The 18,856-nt window shown below is 43.4% G+C and overlaps 1 protein-coding gene across 3 annotated transcripts in view; it reads left to right on the forward strand.

Annotated features, from left to right (window-relative positions):
• Positions 1–8,345: 8,345 nt before the first annotated feature.
• SEC14L1 (SEC14 like lipid binding 1) overlaps positions 8,346–18,856 on the forward strand; it is an 89,781-nt gene continuing 79,270 nt past the window's right edge. For all 3 annotated transcript variants that reach the window (XM_089682675.1, XM_089682677.1, XM_089682676.1), the window contains exon 1: positions 8,346–8,460. The gene's annotated coding sequence lies outside the window, so the exon portion shown is untranslated. The remainder of the gene's footprint in view (positions 8,461–18,856) is intronic.

Genomic DNA, 18,856 nt, shown 5'->3' on the forward strand with positions numbered 1-18,856 from the left:
ACCACTTGCCCTCCTGAGGATTTACCCCCCCGGTCCTGAACAGGCTATTTTTGTGCGTTACGGCACTGCGTTACTGTAACTGACATTTGCGCAGTCATGCACAGGGGCAGACTAACAACTCATGGGGCCCCCGGGCAATAGGGGATCATGGGGCCCCTGTAGCCTTGCCCAAACTCAAAAAAGCCTATGAAAAAGGTACCAGGGGCATCTCATGGGGCCCCCTACTGACCCTGGGCCCTTGGGCATTGCCCGAGTTGCCAAATGGTCAGTCCGCCCCTGGTCATGCAACGTTGCACCCAAATAAAATTTATGTCCTTTTTTTTTTTTTTTTTTTTTTTTTTTTTTTTTTTTTTTTTTTTTCCCCCCCCACGCATTGAGCTTTCTTTTGGTATTTAATCGTCTATGCCAGTGGTTCTTAACCTGGGTTCGATCGAACCCCAGGGGTTCGGTGAGTCAGTCTCGTGGGTTCGGCGGAGGTGAAGACCCACACCCGACTCATATGATTCGTGATGACATGCCCCGCTTGTCCATCATTGGCTGCAGGTGGTCACGCAACATCGCTTAGCCCAGTGGTCGGCAAGCCGTGGCTCGCAAGCCACATGCGGCTCTTTACACGCTTTAATGCGGCTCTTGTGGGCCGGGCGCCCGCTCCCCTCCCTCCTCTCGGGCGGCAGGGACTCTGCAGCGTGATCCAAAAAAAAAAACAGCCAGGGCAGCGCGCTCAAATGCAATGATTGGCCAGTCTTGCTGCCACTCACATCCTGATAGCCAGTGATTGGCTGTCAGGATGTGTGTAGGCAGGGCAGCGTGAAGAACATGAGAGGAGCTAGGCTCCTCTCACAGTCCGCCCTGAAGACCAGAACGGCGCGGGAATACGGCGAGAGGAACGCGCAGAGCAAAGGTAAGTGAATTGACACAGGGGGGACTTGGCTTACTACTTGCTACTTACTTACTACTACTATATAAGGGATGAATTACTATATGGGGGATGAATTACTATATGGGGGATGTATTACTATGGGGGATGAATTACTATATGGGGGATGAATTACTATATGGGGGATGAATTACTATGGGGGATGAATTACTATGGGGGATGAATTACTATATGGGGGATGAATTACTATGGGGGATGAATTACTATAAAACAGTGGTTCTTAACCTGGGTTCGATCGAACCCCAGGGGTTCAGTGAGTCAGTCTCGCGGGTTCGGCAGAGGTGAAGACCCACACCCGACTCATATGATTCGTGCAGTAAATATTCATTATTTTGTTTTTGTGTGAAAATCATGTTTTAATGGTTTTGTTCTTAATGGTTTTGTTCATTTTGTGCACCTATGTATAAATATATACCTATGTTTTGAATTTTAAAAATCATATTTTATTTTTCCAATTAAGAAGGGTTCGGTGAATGCGCATATGAAACTGGTGGGGTTCAGTACCTCCAACAAGGTTAAGAACCACTGGTCTATGCCATTCTTATTTTTTGCGCAACAATTTTGAGAAAAAAACTTTTTGACTTTTTGCTATGACGCATGTCCAGTAAAAAAATTTTAAAAATCGAATTTAGGCCAAAATGTATTCTGCTACATCTCTGCTTAAAAAAAAAATCCCAATATGTGTAAATTAATTGGTTTACATGAAATGTATAGCGTTTACAAATAGCGATATAGATACTGGAACAGTTTTATTTTTACTAGTAATGGCGGCGATCAGCGACTTATAGTGAGACTGCGGAGGGCATTCTGACACTGGGGGGAACTGCTTTGGTGTCAATGACATCCCCAGTAACACTAGTACAGTGATCAGTGCTAAAAAAAAGAAGCACTGATACTCTACTAAGGGCACTGGGCAGGAAGGGGTTAACATGAATGGTGATCAAAGGGTTAACTCTGCTGTTTTACATGTGTGTGCTTCACTGTAATCACTGTGTGTGCTTCACTGTGCACAGCCATCCAAAGCAGTGTGCAGGAGCTGACAGGGAGGAGAACTGTATTTTTTTACATACAGTTCTCCCTGTCGGAGATGCTCAACAATCACCGGGCGCAGGTGAGTAATCACCAGCCAGGACCCAGTGGTTGACAGCTGAGAATGGCAGTGCGGGTAGGGTGTGCCCCCTACCTGGAAAGGCAAGATCATCTGTATATATACGTGATTTTGCACACCCGTGCTGCCCTGTAGCAGTATATCTGCTATAGTGCGGTCGGCCATTTACCTATTACTAATCCTTTTATAATTTCTATTGAATCACCGGTATCTATGGCACACAAGGTGCTTGGTCATCCAAAATTCTACAATTGTTACCTGAACAGAAGATGGTGGGAAATCTGATAATGGAGGAGACCTGTCCCAATGACAGCTATCTACCTCCAATGGCGGGCGCTGGCTTACTTTGCAGAGATTTCCTCTCGCTGGTATCCCTGCGACAGGAAACAAAGGGATATCTCCCCAGTGGGACAAGTTACAAAAATGCCCTGTGTCTAATATCCTGGCAACTTAAGATTCGCACCACTTCCTCCATCACACTGTCCATACAGACAACACTTCAAGTGGAGGTCATGTAATTTAGGTGTCCTTTTATGAACCAGCAGTAATAGATCGCTGCTCAGTTCTCCGGCATTCTCGGAGAACACAGTTCTTCTGTGAATGCCGTTTATGAAGCATATGTAGATCAGTTTGATCTAAACGAAGGGAGGATGGTCTACAAACGCTGGAAAACAGCTGATTTTACTATAATCTTGCGAGATTACAGTAAAAGATCAGTTTACTAAAAAGAGGTAAATTATCGCTGCTTAGTTTTCGGTCCCTCTGATTCTCCAGCTCTGGGCTGGAGAATCTGGAGGGAGAACACAGATCTCCAGAGAAGGGCTGAACATGTTCTCCTGGGTGTCATAAACTGTGAATGACCAGAGAATAGCTGTGATCCTCTGAATCTCAGCTATTCTGTGTGTCATAAACGGACACCATATTTTTTTTTAACTGAGACTCCAGGTGGATGGAGTAAAGAAAGGGGAGCAGGCAATTTATAATGCTTCCTTTGTACAGGTTTAATTCTAAGATGAACTCCAGACAGTATCTAAAAAATATACAAGACCAATGTTTTACTTGCCAAAGAATTTTCATCTGTTACAGGGAGATCCCTCAATGAAAGGTTTTAGCTAAACTTCACCTTTAAACTGGCCCTGGTTGCCTTGCTATCTACCTTTTATTACTTGTCCTTGACAAGCATGTAGTAAATGATATCAGAAGCATTTATAGCAGAGGCTCTGCATGACAGCCACTAAGGCTAGGTTCACACCTGTGCAAGTTGCGTTTGAGCCGTTTCTGCATTGCGTTCTGCATTTTTTTATGCGTTTTTTTTCTTGTTGCTAGCCAGATTTAAAACACAAAACACATAAAAAATGCAGCAAAAACACAATACATGCTTTTCTGCAGCGTTTCCATTGAAGTCTATAGAACCAAAAATGCAACTTTTTGCATTCAAAAATAGTCCCTGACCCTTTCCAAAAAACGCACCGGGTGAAAATGTGCAGATGTGAACATGTCCCATAGGAAATCATGTTAAATAGACTGTAGTGTGTTTTTGCAAAATGCTGCAGAAAATGCTTAGGTGTGAACCAAGGGTAAATTATTTTTTAAAAAGGTCAGGAATGGCAGCCTTCATATTTCCATCATGACAATTTTCCTCTAATTCCAACTATTGGCTAGTGAAATTGTTCATCCATATAGTGGGCCAATAAGGAGACTTAGAGTTGGCAGTTTAATTTTTTAGACGCCCCCCCCCTTCCCCCAAGATGGTCTGATACTTGCTCACTAGAGCACTCTGAGATCTGGGGCACCTACATGACTTAACAGATGGGCACCAAGAGCAGTCCAGAATATATTATGTCAGCTTTCAAAGTCCAGATACAAGTGTGCTCCTGTTTTAAAATGTAAACAAATCCAATGAGTTTGGGGGTCCAAAATATGGCGAAAGCGTACAAGAATCAGAATGTTTCAGGGGCCAAAACACAGCCAAAAAGCCTACACAAAGCCAATGTTTTTCAGAGGCTCTATGGGCCAAAACACAGCCAAACAATGCACACTATTTCAGTTTGCTTCAGGGGCTAAGGCACAACCAAATAATGCACACAACATGAATGAGAGGAATTGATCAAAACTAGGGCAACCAATGAGCTTCTAGATTTCATTTTTAAAGCTTAAAGCAGAACTAAAGCCTCTTATCATTTTCAGCCAAGGAAGCTGCCATCTCACCCTCTGTTTGATCTGCAACCACCAAGATGCTGCACATGTGATCAGTTATACACCAGCCATTTGATGGTTTGACAGTTTGGTTGAGAACACAAGCAAATGTGACAGTTACATTCCCGGCACATGCCATGAATGTAACTATTGAAACGGTTAAATCTGCAGGTTTGGTTCTATTTTAACTGAACAAGTTGAAGACAGGAACTGACCGCACAGCTGTTTCAGATTCTGGCTGCTCCAGTGTTTCAGGGGCCAAGACATACCCTAGGGGCCACAGCACGGCCAAAATGGGTACACTAATCCAATATGATTTGTGAGGAAAGATGCAGCCAAAAAACGTACGCAAATCCAATGCATTTTGGGGTGGCAAGTTGTGACCAGAAAATATACAAAAATCCAAGGTGTTTCAGGGGCCAAGGCATTCCCTAGGGGCCAAGAAAAGTACACAAAGCCAGCGCCTTTTGAGGACCCAAGGTGCAGCAAAGATTGTACACAAAGTCAATGTGTTTCAGGGTCAAGGCAAGCCCTAGGGGTCACAACATGGTAACCATATTTGATACAATCAAAAAACATAACATATTGTTGAAACAGTCTCTTTTTAAAATCTCAATCTTGTTGAAATCAATGACAGTGAATATCTTCAGTGTTGATAAGTCTCCACGCCAAGTATAACTAAAATACTAAGCTTGTGCACAGGGATGGACTGACCATTGCGGCACTCGGGCACTGCCCCAGGGACCGGGGTCAGTAAGGGGCCCCATGAGATGCCCCTGGTACCTCTCATAGGTGTTTTGGGTGTGGTTTGAGTGTGGGTGAAGACACAGGGGCTCCATGATCCCCTATTGCCCGGGGCCCCATGAGTTGCCAGTCCGCCCCTGCTTGTGTACCTGTATGTACAATTCGTGTCACCTCCGTACTCACAGAACTCTCACCTCCATTTGCATGTATAATCAACGCCGAGGTATTCCATCTTCTTAACCATTAGCCACCCAGCCAATAGCCGTTTGGTGGCCAGAAAAATGCATTAGATTTCCAGGTGGAAGCCATATGGCGTACTCCCGGGCATACGCAGTTTGCGCGCTTGCAGAGGCGCGATCTGTCACCGGCCGAGTACCTCGGACACGGCCGATGACAGATCTGATTACCGGCACCATGTGACCTGCTGTGACCAATCACAGCAGGTCACATGACAGTTGTATACAATGGATGGCTTTATTCATGCCATCCATTGTATACTAGTGTCTATCTGTGAATGGTCACAGTGATCACATGCACATGTCATGTGATTAGCTGTGACCAAATCACAGCTAAGCACACAAAAAAAAAAAACCCTGAATGAATCGAGGTCATTCAGGTAAATGCTTGCTTATAGCAAAGTAATTCTTTGCTAAAAGCAAATTGTGTAAAAAAAAAAAAATATTGATCACTTCCCCAAAGTAGTACAATGTTACTATGGTAACATTGTACTACTTTGGTCATAGTGAAATATGAAAAATAAATCTTAAAAAAAGAAAACAAAATGTAATAAAAAATTTAAAATAATAAAAAAAAAATATATATATATATTTTTTTTTTTCATACTGTCACCAGTCAGTGTCCCTGATCACAGCCATGCCAGTTATGTGATGATGCTGTACTGCACTGGTGACAGTATGTAAAAAAAAAATAGTGAAAATATTTTTTTTAATTTTGTAATTTTCCGAAACATTATGACAAAAAACGTACAACTTCAAAAAACTCGCCATGCCTCTTATGAAGTACGTCGGACTGTCTACTCTGCAAAAAGGTGTCATTTGGGGGATGTCTGTACTGTTCTGACATTCTTGGACCTCAAGAAATTAGATTGGCCATCAGTACTTCAGGATTGATCAATATTCAGATCTATACCATAGTTTGTGAACTCTATAACTTTCCTACAAACTAAAAAATACATCCTAATTTGGGTTATTTTCACCAAAGACCTGTAGCAGAATACATCTTGGCCTAAATTTATGAAGAACAATTATTTATTTGCAAACTTTTATAACAGAAACAAAGAAAAACGTGTTTTCAAAATTTTTGGTCTTTTTTTGTTAATTTAGCAAAAAATAAAAACCCCCGACGGTGATTAAATACCACCAAAAGAAAGCTCTAGTTGTGTGAAGAAAATTATAAAATTTTAGTTTGGGTACAGGGTTGTATGACCGCGCAATTGTCATTCAAAGTATGAGAGCGCTGAAACCTAAAAACTGGCCTGGGCAGGAAGGTGTAAAATTGCACGGTATTGAAATGGTTACAATTCAATGAAGTGTATTTTTTCACGTTGTGCAAAATACCATGTGATATGGAAAAAGAAAATGCAAAAAACACCAATTTATTCCCTAGGGCCTCTGCTTTAAAAAATTACTCGATGGTGCCAAAAGTATCAGGCTGCCTGCCTTTATACGCACATGAGCTTTAATGCTATCCCAGGCTTGATCCGTAGGGTTCCATATTGAGTTGGCCCGCCCTTTGCAGCTATAACAGCTTCAACTCTTCTGGGAAGGCCGTCCACAAGGTTTAGGAGTGTCTATGGGAATGTTTGACCATTCTTCCAGAAGTGCATTTGTGAGGTCAGGCACTGATGTAGGATGAGAAGGCCTGGATCGCAGTCTCCGCTCTAATTCATCCCAAAGGTGTTCTATGGGGTTGAGGTCAGGACTCGGTGCAGGTCAGTCAAGTTCCTCCACCCCAAACTTGCTCATCCATGTCTTTATGGACCTTGCTTTGTGCACTGGTGTGCAGTCATGTTGGAACAGGAAGGAGCCATCCCCAAACTGTTCCCACAAAGTTGGGAGCATGCAATTGTCCAAAATGTCTTGGTATGCTGACGCCTTAGGAGTTCCCTTCATTGGAACTAGGGGGCCAAGTCCAACCCCTGAAAAACAACCCCACGCCATAACCCCCCCTCCACCAAACTTTACACTTGGCACAATGCAGTCAGGCAAGCACCGTTCTCCTGGCAACCGCCAAACCCAGACACGTCCATCGGATTGCCAGACAGAGAAGCATGATTCGTCACTCCAGAGAACACATCTCTAGCATCCAGTGGCGGCGTGCTTTACACCACTACATCCGATGCTTTGCATTGCACTTGGTGATGTAAGGCTTGGATGCAGCTGCTCGGCCATGGAAACCCATTCCATGCTCTCTATGCACTGTTGTTGTGCTAATCTGAAGGCCACATGAAGTCTGGAGGTGTTTAGCTATTGACTCTCCGGACAGTTGGTGACTTCTGCGCACTGTGTGCTTCAGCAAGTGCTGACCCTGCTCTCTCATTTTACATGGTCTACCACTTCATGGCTGAGTTGCTGTTGTTCCCAGTTGCTTCCACTTTGTTATAATACCACTAACAGTTGAGTGTGGAATATTTAGTAGCAAGGAAATGTCACGGATGGACTTATTACACAGGTGACAACCTATCACGGTACCACGCTTGAATTCACTGAGCTCCTGAGAGCGACCCATTCTCTCACAAATGTTTGAAGAAGCAGTCTGCATGCCTAGGGGCTTGATGTTACACACCTGAGGTCATGGAGGGGATTGGAACACCTGAATCACATGATTTGGAAGGCTGACCCAATACTACAGGCAATATAGTGAGTGTAATGTGTGGGAACAGCCGGGTTCCAGCTCCATATACAGGAATAAGGATGACATCCCAGGACCATGCAGCTCCGAGGACACCTCAGCAATGCCATGACTAGGGTTGTCACCTCATCCCTGTAATACCGAACACATAGCAATGACAGGTTCTGAGGGTCATTTATTGCAGATAGGTGAGTTTAGTTACCACCTTAGTCAGCCACAGAACCCGTGTGATTATTATGTGTTCGGTATTGCAGGAATGAAGTGACAACCCTAAGCATGCCCCGCGCTGACAACATGCACTGACACCCGAAATTCCTTCAGGTTTACTCCTCCGACGTCACCCCTTCTTAGCCACTTTGACGTCGCCCTTCACTTTCCACTAGCCCCTCCCGCTCCCCTCAGCGGCTCGGTGCCCGGGACATCACGTGATCGGGTCCTGGAATGCAGCGAGCAGCTGACGGGGGGGAGGCGTGGTGTGCTGTTATTGACGTCACGCCCTGGGCCGCTTGGCGCATGCGCAGCGCGGAGCCGTCGGCGGCCGGTAACACTGGGGGGGGGATTGGAGTCCGGGGAAGCGGACGGGGAGCCGCAGGAGAACCTCAAGGTGAGAGGAGGGCGAGTGTGGCGGGTTGTGTGATTGTGTCCTCCGTGTGTGACATGAGCTGTGTGTGTGGGGGAGGATGTTATATAATGGTGGGACACTGAGGTATGTCTGTCCTGTATATGGGGGTATTATATTGTGTTCAGTGCATTGTGTACACACAGCTCTGTACACCCATAGGAGTGCTACGGGTCTCTGCCCAGCCAGTCCGGACATTTACACCCCTCTGGTGACCTGACTTCCCTCTACTACAGTTAAGCAGTACAGCTTGGTCACTGCCCCACCCCCCCAGCCTGCGATTGGACGATGAAATAGCCACATCACTCTGCTCTCCCCTCCTGACAGCGTGTTCCCTGCCAACACACCTGATTGGCTCCTGGTCCCTGTCTAAGTGCTGCGTTATAGGGTGCTACAGGCGGCTGATATTAAGTCAGGTTCTTGCACTGATTGTGTTTATAATCTCATAAAGGCCGGTTCATGCTTGGCTGGTGTATTAATGTGCGTTGTGTTCAAGTAGAACTAAAGGCAACACTTTGTTTTTTCATTTTGTATAGAGTAAGGGAGGGTTCGAATCCCTCTTAGGTTGTTTTTTTCCATCTGTATCCTATTGGGGAGATTTCCCTTCACTTCCTGTCCCATAGCCAAGTGAGAGGAAATCTCTCCAAACTGAGGGAATCTTGGGGTGTCACCAGAACTAGTGTCCCCACTGGGGAGATTTCCCTTCACTTCCTGTCCCATACCCAAAGTAGGAAGTGAGAGGAAATCCCTCCAAACTGAGGAAATCATGGGGTGTCACCAGAACTAGTGTCCCCACTGGGGAGATTTCCCTTCACTTTCTGTCCCATAGCCAAGTGAGAGGAAATCTCTCCAAACTGAGGGAATCTTGGGGTGTCACCAGAACTAGTGTCCCCATTGGGGAGATTTCCCTTCACTTCCTGTCCTATAGCCAAAATAGGAAGTGAGAGGAAATCCCTCCAAACTAAGGAAATCATGGGGTGTCACCAGAACTAGTGTCCCCATTGGAAGATTTCCCTTCACTTCCTGTCCCATAGCTAAATCAGGACGTGAGAGGAAATCCCTCCAAACTGTGGGAATTCTGGGCTATCACCAGAACTTGTGTCCCCATTGGAAGATTACCCTTCACTTCCTGTTCCATGGTCAAAACAGGAAGCAAGAGGAAATCTCTCCAAACTGAGGGAATCCTGGGGTGTCACCACAACTAGTGTCTTCATTGGAAGATTTCCCTTCCCTTCCTGTCCCATAGCTAAATCAGGAAGTGAGAGAAACTCCCTCCAAACTGAGGGAATCCTGGGGTGTCAGCACAACTAGTGTCCCCATTGAAAAATTTCCCTTCACTTCCTGTTCCATAGCCAAAACAGGAAGTTAGAGAAACTCCCTCCAAATGAGGGAATCCTGGGGTGTCACCAGAACTAGTATTCCCATTGGGGAGATTTCCCTTCACTTCCTGTCCCATAGCCAAAACAGGAAGTGTGAGAAAATCCCTCCAAAGTGAGAACATCTCAGGATGTCACCAGCACTAGTGCCCCCATCTAGTGTCATAGTTTACACACATGCACTCACCGGACACTTTATTAGGTCCACCTTGCTAGTACTGGGTTGGACCCCCTTTTGCCTTCAGAACTGCCTTGATTCTTCATGGCATAGATTCAGCAAGGTGTGGGAAACGTTCCTCAGAGATTTCAGTCCGTATTGACATGATAGCATCACATAGTTGCTGCAGATCCATGATGTCAATCTCCCGTTCCATCACATCCCAAAGGTGATCTATGGGATGGAGATCTGGTGACTGGAGGCCATTGGAGTGCAGTGACCTCATTGTCATGTTCATGAGACCAGTATGAGATGATTCAAGTTTGGTGACACGGTGCATTATCCTGCTGGAAGGAGCCATCAGAGGATGGGGACACTGGAGTCATAAAGGGATGGACATGGTCAGCAACAATACTCAGGTAGGCCGTGGCGTTTAAATGATGCTCAGTTGGTACTAAGGGGCTCAGAGTGTGCCAGGAAAATCTCCCCCACACCATGACACCACTAGCCTGATCCGCTGATACAAGGCAGGATGGATGCTTTCATGTTGTTTACACCAAATTCTGACCCTACCATCTGAATGTAGCAGCTGAAATCCAGACTCATCAGACCAGGCAACATTTTTTCATCTTTTATTGTCCAATTTTGGAATTGTAGCCTTTGTTTCCTGTTCTTAGTTGACATGAGTGGCGCTCGGTGTGTTTTTCTGCTGCTGTAGCCCATCTGCTTCAAGGTTGGATGTATTCAGAGATGGTATTCTGCATACCTTGCATGTAACAAGCGGTTATTTGAGTTCCTGTTGTCTTTCTATCATCTCCAACCAGTCTGCCCATTCTCCTCTGACATCAACATGGCATTTTCCTCCACACAATTGCTGCTCAGTGGATATTTTCTCTCTTTCATTCTCTGTAAACCCTAAAGATAGCTGTGCCTGAAAATCCCAGTAGATCAGAAGTTTTTGAAATACTCAGAGCAGCCCGTCTGGCACCAACAACCATGCCATGTTTAGTCACTTAAATCCCCTTTCTTCCCCATTCTGATGCTCAGTTTGAATTTCAGCAAGTCTATACCACGTCTAGATGCATTGAGTTGTTGCCATGTGATTGGCCGATTACCAATTTGTGTTATCAAGCAATTGGGTGGGGCCTCCGTTCTGACGTCATCTCGTTGTCCGCCATCTTGGAACATCCAAACATAGTGATTGATGCCTGTTACTTCAGCACTGTTGTAAGTGCAATCTTGTCTTGTTCTAATAAATGACTGGAGATAATACACTATGAGAGGCACCTCTTTATTATCTTTTATGGGTCTATACTGATCTTTACCTCGGAATGGTTGGAGTGGAGTGGTGGGTCTCAGTATAGTCCTCTGCCTGATGGAGCCTTATTTACATTGAGCCTAACCCCACCTCCTGTAATAAGGGGTCTGGTGATCTGGCAAGCCTTCAATTGGCCCTGGACGGTGGGGGCCACTCACCCATTGGGTGATTTTCTGGTTGGAAGAAAGAAGAATCTTTTGATTATTTGCACTTTGAGAGAATTTTTTCATTCACAGACTGTTTGTAATTATCTTTCACATTTGAGGACTTTGAGCACTTTAGGGTCCCATATGGACTGTCATTTATTTATCACTATTTATTTAGTACACTTTATTGTGTGTTTTATATATTGTTTGGTTCATGTTGTTCACCCTTAGCGCAATACTTTTTATATATTTACAAATTGAAAAAGTGTACCAAATAAAGTGGCCGTGAGCGGGGCGGACTGACAACTCATGGGGCCCCCGGGCAATAGGGGATCATGGGGCCCCTGTGTCCTTGTCCAAACTCAAAAAAGCCTATGAAAAAGGTACCAGGGGCATCTCATGGGGCCCCCTACTGAACCCGGGCCCTCGGGCAGTGCCTGAGTTTCCAAATAGCCAGTCCGCCCCTGCCGGTGAGTGTATATTGTACATTCAGATCATCAAATCAGTCCCTATGACACCTATGCAGTTTGCTTTTTTTCCATTTTGCAGTGCTTTTTGCAGTTTGTTTTGTATTTCTCTACATGCGTTTGTTACGCACTTTTAAAGCGTTTTTTACACATTTTGACCGTGTTTTATTCAGCCCTTTTTTTTTAAATAGTGGATTTTTTATTTTTTTTGCTGGGCAGAATAAAAATGCAAAACGTGGCAAAAACACACTATGTGCATTTCAGCAGATTTTCTATTGAACTCTATTGTAGCAAAGATGCTTTTTGCTGTTAAAGTCCCTGACCCTTTCCGAAAACGCAGCAGCTCAAAAAAAGCATAGATGTAAACATGTTCCATAGGAAACCATGTGAAATGGACTGTACTGTGTTTCTGCAAAAAGCACTAAAAAATGCATTGATGTGAATGGAGCCTTATACAGGCCATAGACAGGTCGAAAACCTGCCGTTTAAAAAAAAAAAAAAAAAAAAAAATATGAAAAATCGGTCGTTCAATAGGCCGACGTTACCACTAACGGTAAAAAAAATTGGGCTTCTTTCGTCCTGTCTACGGCTGGCATTTAATTACTTCTGTCCCTGCAGAGAGCTCCGCTATTATATTTGACATGAAAAAGTATTGCGGTTCCAACAATGTATCTATTTGTGTCCATTTCGGATACAGATGTTTCTATTCAGATACAAATAGATACATTGTTGGAACCGCAATACTTTTTCATGTCAAATATAATAACGGACTGGAATTCTTATTCCTTTTTCTTCTTTCTTTTTCTTTTCTTTTTTCTCCTTTTCTTCTTTTTTTCTTTTTCTTTTCTCTTTTTCTTTCTTCTTTTTCTTCTTTTTTCTTTTCTTTTCTTCTTTCTTCTTCTTTTTCTTCTTTCTTTTTCTTCTTTCTTCTTTCTTTCTTCTTTTTCTTCTTCTTGAAGGTCGCGGCTCATGGGCAGATTTTTTTTATCGGTAAAAAGATCGGCCGATTTGCCCATCGTTGCTGGGAAAATCGTCTGATTTTTTTTTTTTTCCAACTTCACCGATTAAAAAAAAAAGTGCCAAAATCCCGAAAAACGGCTGACCAATTAACCCACTAACTGCGAAAATCTGCCTTTTTTTTTTTTTTTTTTTTCTCGCCCGATTTTCGACCCATCTATGGCCTTCATTACTCACAATTTTACATACACATACTAGAGCCAATGAACCTACCAGCATGTCTTTTGAGTGTGGGAGGAAGCTGAAGTACCCGGAGGAAACCTGCACAGGGAGAACATGCAAAATCCAAGCAGGTAGTGCCATGTTTGGCACAACAACCCTAGTTCTGCTAGGAGGAAGTGCTAATCACTTAGCCACTGTGCTGCCCATTGGAAGGTTTCTTTTTTTTTTTTAACTTTCAATATCAGTAAACAGAACAAATAGAGAGGGTTAATCTTCCTAATGGAGACCCAGACAGCAATCTGACAGGGGTTCTAATCCCTCTCCACTGTGTCCAAATCTAGAAAAAAAGGTTTTGCCTTTAATTATACTTTAAGGGCCCATTCACCCCAGAAACTGCGTTTTACTGTGCGTTTTTTTGCATGTGCAGTGACGTGTATTTGACATGCATTTTTATTTGTATTTGCGGTGCATTTTTTTTTTCTAAGCTTGCATTTCTTTTGAAGTCACTTCTGTTTTTTCTTCTCTAGGCTTTTATGTGTACTGTGTTGCAGTGCATTTTTGTGCTTATATGCATTTTCATGTGTTTCCAGTGCATACAAATGCAGCTTGCTTGCTGTGCATTTTTTCCCTCACTGCACTAGTGTGAACTATGCCTATAGGATAACCTGAATTGTGGACTGTCTATGTAGTTGGAGTGCAGTCAGAAAATCATCTCATTCATCCTGTGTAAATGGGCCCAAAGGAAGTTCATTTATTTTGAATGGGCTGCTGATGCAGACCTGCAGGGCTAAGGGCCTATTCACCATAGGTGTGTTGGAACTGTGCTGTGCTTTGCCCTGTTCTAAGTCAAAAATTCTTGTTTCCTATCAGGCCAGTTTATGCCATCATGTCACAATGGTGTGTGCTGAAAACCAGTACAGCATGCACTGCTTTTTTATTTTTCGGCACAGCTCAATCCACCACATGACACTGCACTGCAGCTATAGCTTTGGCCATAGGCTCTACAGTATGCCAAGGTGCATGAACCCAAATATACTAAGAGTTCTTCATCCTTCTCTGGTGTTCGCACTATCATGTTTGCCTTCCGGGCATGTGCCTCTGAATGCATAAACCTCTAAATGCAGTGCCGTTTGGTACCGTGTCCAGCTGCTGCGTATTTCAGTCCCTTGTAGATTTTGACAGGCTGCCGACAGCAGGACTAGATGCTGCACCTTTGCCACTTGGGCGTCTGGAAATGCTGGAATTTGACGCACATGGGCTTAAACACTAGTGTGCCCGAGGCCCTATTGTGTGATCCAAATGCAGGGAAACCACACCTTTAAAGAGCCCAATTGGTAGATTTAAAAGAAAACAAAGTGCTGCTTCCCCATCTTATGCAGGCCATAGACAGGTCATTTATCGGCCGAATTTTCATCCGCACGAAAAATCGCCCGATATTCACGCCGTTAGTGGGGCCAGCCCATCGGCTGTTTTTCACGGATCTTCTCATTTATTTTTATCTGTCATGCTGGAAAATCCACGAAAAACGGCTGTTTTTTGTGGACATTGGTGGCAGCATCAGCAACTGGGCCGACCGATTTTTCAGCCCGCCTATGGCCTGCATTAGCATTAGATAGCTATCACTTGTTCATCTTCCACTGACTTCCAGAAAAAGCTCAGATAACAAGTTATTCTTGTTTAGGGAATTCATTTATTTGCATATCATCAGCCCTCATTTCTTTAGGCTTAGAATTGTAAATGGGTTATATTTAAAAATCCAAACAGATTTGTCATTAGAAATGGTAAATGACATGTTGATCTTGTAGACGCTGTGCATACTATACACACCCAAAAACCTAATTGAAGTACATAGAGCTTTTGGAGCATGCCCAATCCTTCTGCCCTGCTGCCGTTCACCCTCAGACTTCCCAGCGATTCCTGATATTCAGAATGATAGTCGAAAGTTGCTGTGTAAATAAAGCCGCTGTAATAGCTGATGCTATAAGAAACCACTGTCTGGCACAGTATTTATAAACACTGTCAGAGGCGTGATCGAGGTACAAAAGAACATAGTTTCTAAATACTATTCAGAGGAGTGATAGGGATACAAAGGAACATTGTTTATAAACACTATTCAGAAGAGAGATGGAGATATAAAAGAACATTGTTTATAAACACTATTCAGAGGAGAGATGGAGATATAAAAGAACATTGTTTAGAAACACTATTCAGAGGAGAGATTGAGATACAAAGGAACATTGTTTATAAACACTATTCAGAGGAGAGATGGAGATACAAAGGAACATTGTTTATAAATACTATTCAGAGGAGAGATGGAGATACAAAGGAACATTGTTTATAAACACTATTCAGAGGAGAGATGGAGATACAAAGGAACATTGTTTATAAATACTATTCAGAGGAGAGATGGAGATATAAAAGAACATTGTTTATAAACACTATTCAGAGGAGAGATGGAGATATAAAAGAACATTGTTTAGAAACACTATTCAGAGGAGAGATGGAGATACAAAGGAACATTGTTTATAAACACTATTCAGAGGAGAGATGGAGATACAAAGGAACATTGTTTATAAATACTATTCAGAGGAGAGATGGAGATACAAAGGAACATTGTTTATAAACACTATTCAGAGGAGAGATGGAGATATAAAAGAACATTGTTTAGAAACACTATTCAGAGGAGAGATTGAGATACAAAAGAACATTGTTTATAAACACTATTCAGAGGAGAGATGGAGATATAAAAGAACATTGTTTATAAACACTATTCAGAGGAGAGATGGAGATATAAAAGAACATTGTTTATAAACACTATTCAGAGGAGAGATGGAGATACAAAAGAACATTGTTTATAAACACTATTCAGAGGAGAGATGGAGATACAAAGGAACATTGTTTATAAATACTATTCAGAGGAGTGATAGGGATAAAAGGAACATTGTTTATAAACAATTATTATCAATTCACAGTGATAGGGAACAAAGTAACACATTTTTATCACATCACATTTCCATTATAAGTCGCTAATTGCTGCCAGTAGTAGTATAAAAAAAATAAATACAATTTCCAGTATGTATACACCATGGTTTGTAGGCGCTATAACTTTCACACACACCAATCAATATACACTTATTGAGATTTTTTTTTGTATCAAAAACATTTAACAGAATACATTTTGGCCAAAATGTAGAAAGAAATTAGATTTATTTTTTCATTTTTTTTTTTTATTGAATATGTTTTATAGCAGAAAGTAGATTTTGTTTTTCTAAATGTATTTTTAACTTTTGGGCTTTTTTCATTTATATTACAAAAAAATAAAAAAACCCAGTGGTGATCAAATACCAGCAAAGGAAAGCTCTATTTGTGAGAAAAAAAAAGATATAAATTTAATTTGGGTACAGTGTTGCATGACAGCACAATTACCAGTTAAAGTAGTGCAGTGCCGAATAACAAAAAAATGGTCTGGTCGTGAAGGGGGTAAAATCTTCCGTTGCTGAAGCCGTTAAAAACACTATTCAGAGTGATAAGGTTATAGTAGTAGCATTGTTTATTACACACCCTATACCAGGGGCAGGCAACCTCTGGCACAGCTGCCACAAATGGCACGCGAAGCCTCTTTTGCCAACACATGACTCCCACCCCATCAGCAGAGCAGCACAGGGAAGTGTCAGTGATGTACAGCTTCTGCCACATTCCGATCTCAGAATTCCCTTTGCTGCACAGAGGCACTGTACCCTCATACATTGTACAAGATGGGAAACATTGATTAGTTCTGTATCTTTACTGTAGCTGTGATTATCACTTGCAGCAGCAGCAAAGATCCCTCCAGCTCTTGTGATGAGGAAGTGATTGGCTGCAGTCCTGCTAGGAGAGTGGTCCCTGTGTTCAGGAGCAGGAGGGCTGTGATAGACCACTGCTAAAGCCAATCAGTCCTGCTAGCCCCCCCACCGGATACAAATGGAGAAACAGAAAAAGGTTGCACCGACCTAGTGCATTATCGTTTGAAATAATTTATTGAAGAAACAAAATAGGTATCATACTCACAATGGACATATTAACACAGGCATGTCAAACTGAACAAGATGTATGATCCAAACAACATCTGAGTCCATACGATGGAACCCTGGATGACCAACTGGCTAACGCGTTTTGAGGACACAACCTCTTCCTCAGAGCCAACACAGATGTTGTTTGGCTCATACATCTTGTTCAGTTTGACATGCCTGTGTTAATATGTCCATTGTGAGTATGATACCTATTTTGTTTCTTCAATAAATTATTTTAAACGATAATGCACTAGGTCGGTGCGGCCTTTTTTTGGTTCTCCATTTGTATCCAGTGTATTTGGACCACCCCGGTGTGTTGAGGGCAGCAAGCAGTGCATATTCCAGAAAATTCCAGAACATTCCTATTGGGTCTGCTGAGTCCTTTCCTAGCGCAGGAGTAAAGTGTTTGTTGTGTTGGATTAGCCCCGCCCACCATCTGGAGTAAGATGGCTTGTTTGGCTGCCACTACCAATCTCAGAAAGAAGGGATTTCAATGTGTTTGAGAAACACATCAGTTGACAGTTTGTGGAATTACCATTGAGATTCTGGGAACTTTGTTGAAACAATTAGCTACCTGTTTGTTTTGATTTGCTGCTTCTCTCCTACCACTCTGGCCATTTTAAATTTTGGATGGAGAAGACAGGTGGTAAACCATTGTCACATTCTTGTCTATCAGAGTTTTATCTTGCTGACATTTTAAAATGACTTATTGTTTGTCATATCACACTTTTTTGCAATCCCTGCCCCCCTTGCTATTTCTTTCTTCACTTATTCATCACATAGCTATGAGTATACATTGAACCCTGAGCTCTGTATTACTTACTCCTGACCCCTGAACTCTGGCTCACTTACGGCTGAACGTTTGAATTACTTACTACTGAACCCCTTCACCCTGCGTCCCTTTAAGCCAAGGCCAGTATTCAGTGCAATGAATCACACCTAACTTTTCCTGCGGCGCTCTGCGCATGCACTGCACTGCACTTTTTCTCAGTTGGGAGGGCCCAATTTATGATCTAGCACACAGGCCCACTGCTTTCTGAAAATGCCCCTGACCTGAGCTCGTCACTAGTCATCCATTCCAGATGCTTGTATGAGACAGCACATACAAGCATCTTGGCTGGATGAGAGAGATGTATCAGTGGTGATGAGTGTGCTGGGATGGGAAGCTATGCCTCATCTCTGCTTCCCTGCATCACTCCTCATCAGGGGAGGACTGACCATTTGGAAACTCTGGCACTTCCCGAGGGCCCAGGGTCAGTAGGGGGCCCCATGAGATGCCCCTGGTACTTTTTTCATAGGCTTTTTTGAGTTTGGGCAAGGACACGGGGCCCCATGATCCCCTATTGCCCGGGGGCCCCATGAGTTGTCAGTCCGCCCCTGCTCCTCATATTGCGCATATCACAGAAGAGGGTACAGCGGTGGGGCAGATGAGCAGGGTGGTTCGTTGTTGGGACAAATGCAAAGGGGGGGGGGGGTCAGCGATGGGACAGAAGAGTAGGGGGATACAGCGGTGGGGCAGATGTGCAGGGGGGTAAAGTGATGGTGCAGAAGAGTAGGGGGCTACAGAGGTGGGGAAGATGTGCAGGTGAGTACAGTGGTGGGACAGATGAGAAGGGGGGTACAGTGGTTGGACAGATGAGCAGCGGGGTACAGTGGTTGGACAGATGAGCGGGGGGGGGGTACAGTGGT

The sequence above is a fragment of the Staurois parvus genome, unplaced genomic scaffold (genome assembly GCF_062004578.1).
Source record: "Staurois parvus isolate SC_StPar_1 unplaced genomic scaffold, SC_StPar_1.0 ptg000293l, whole genome shotgun sequence".
Classification (NCBI taxonomy): domain Eukaryota; kingdom Metazoa; phylum Chordata; class Amphibia; order Anura; family Ranidae; genus Staurois; species Staurois parvus.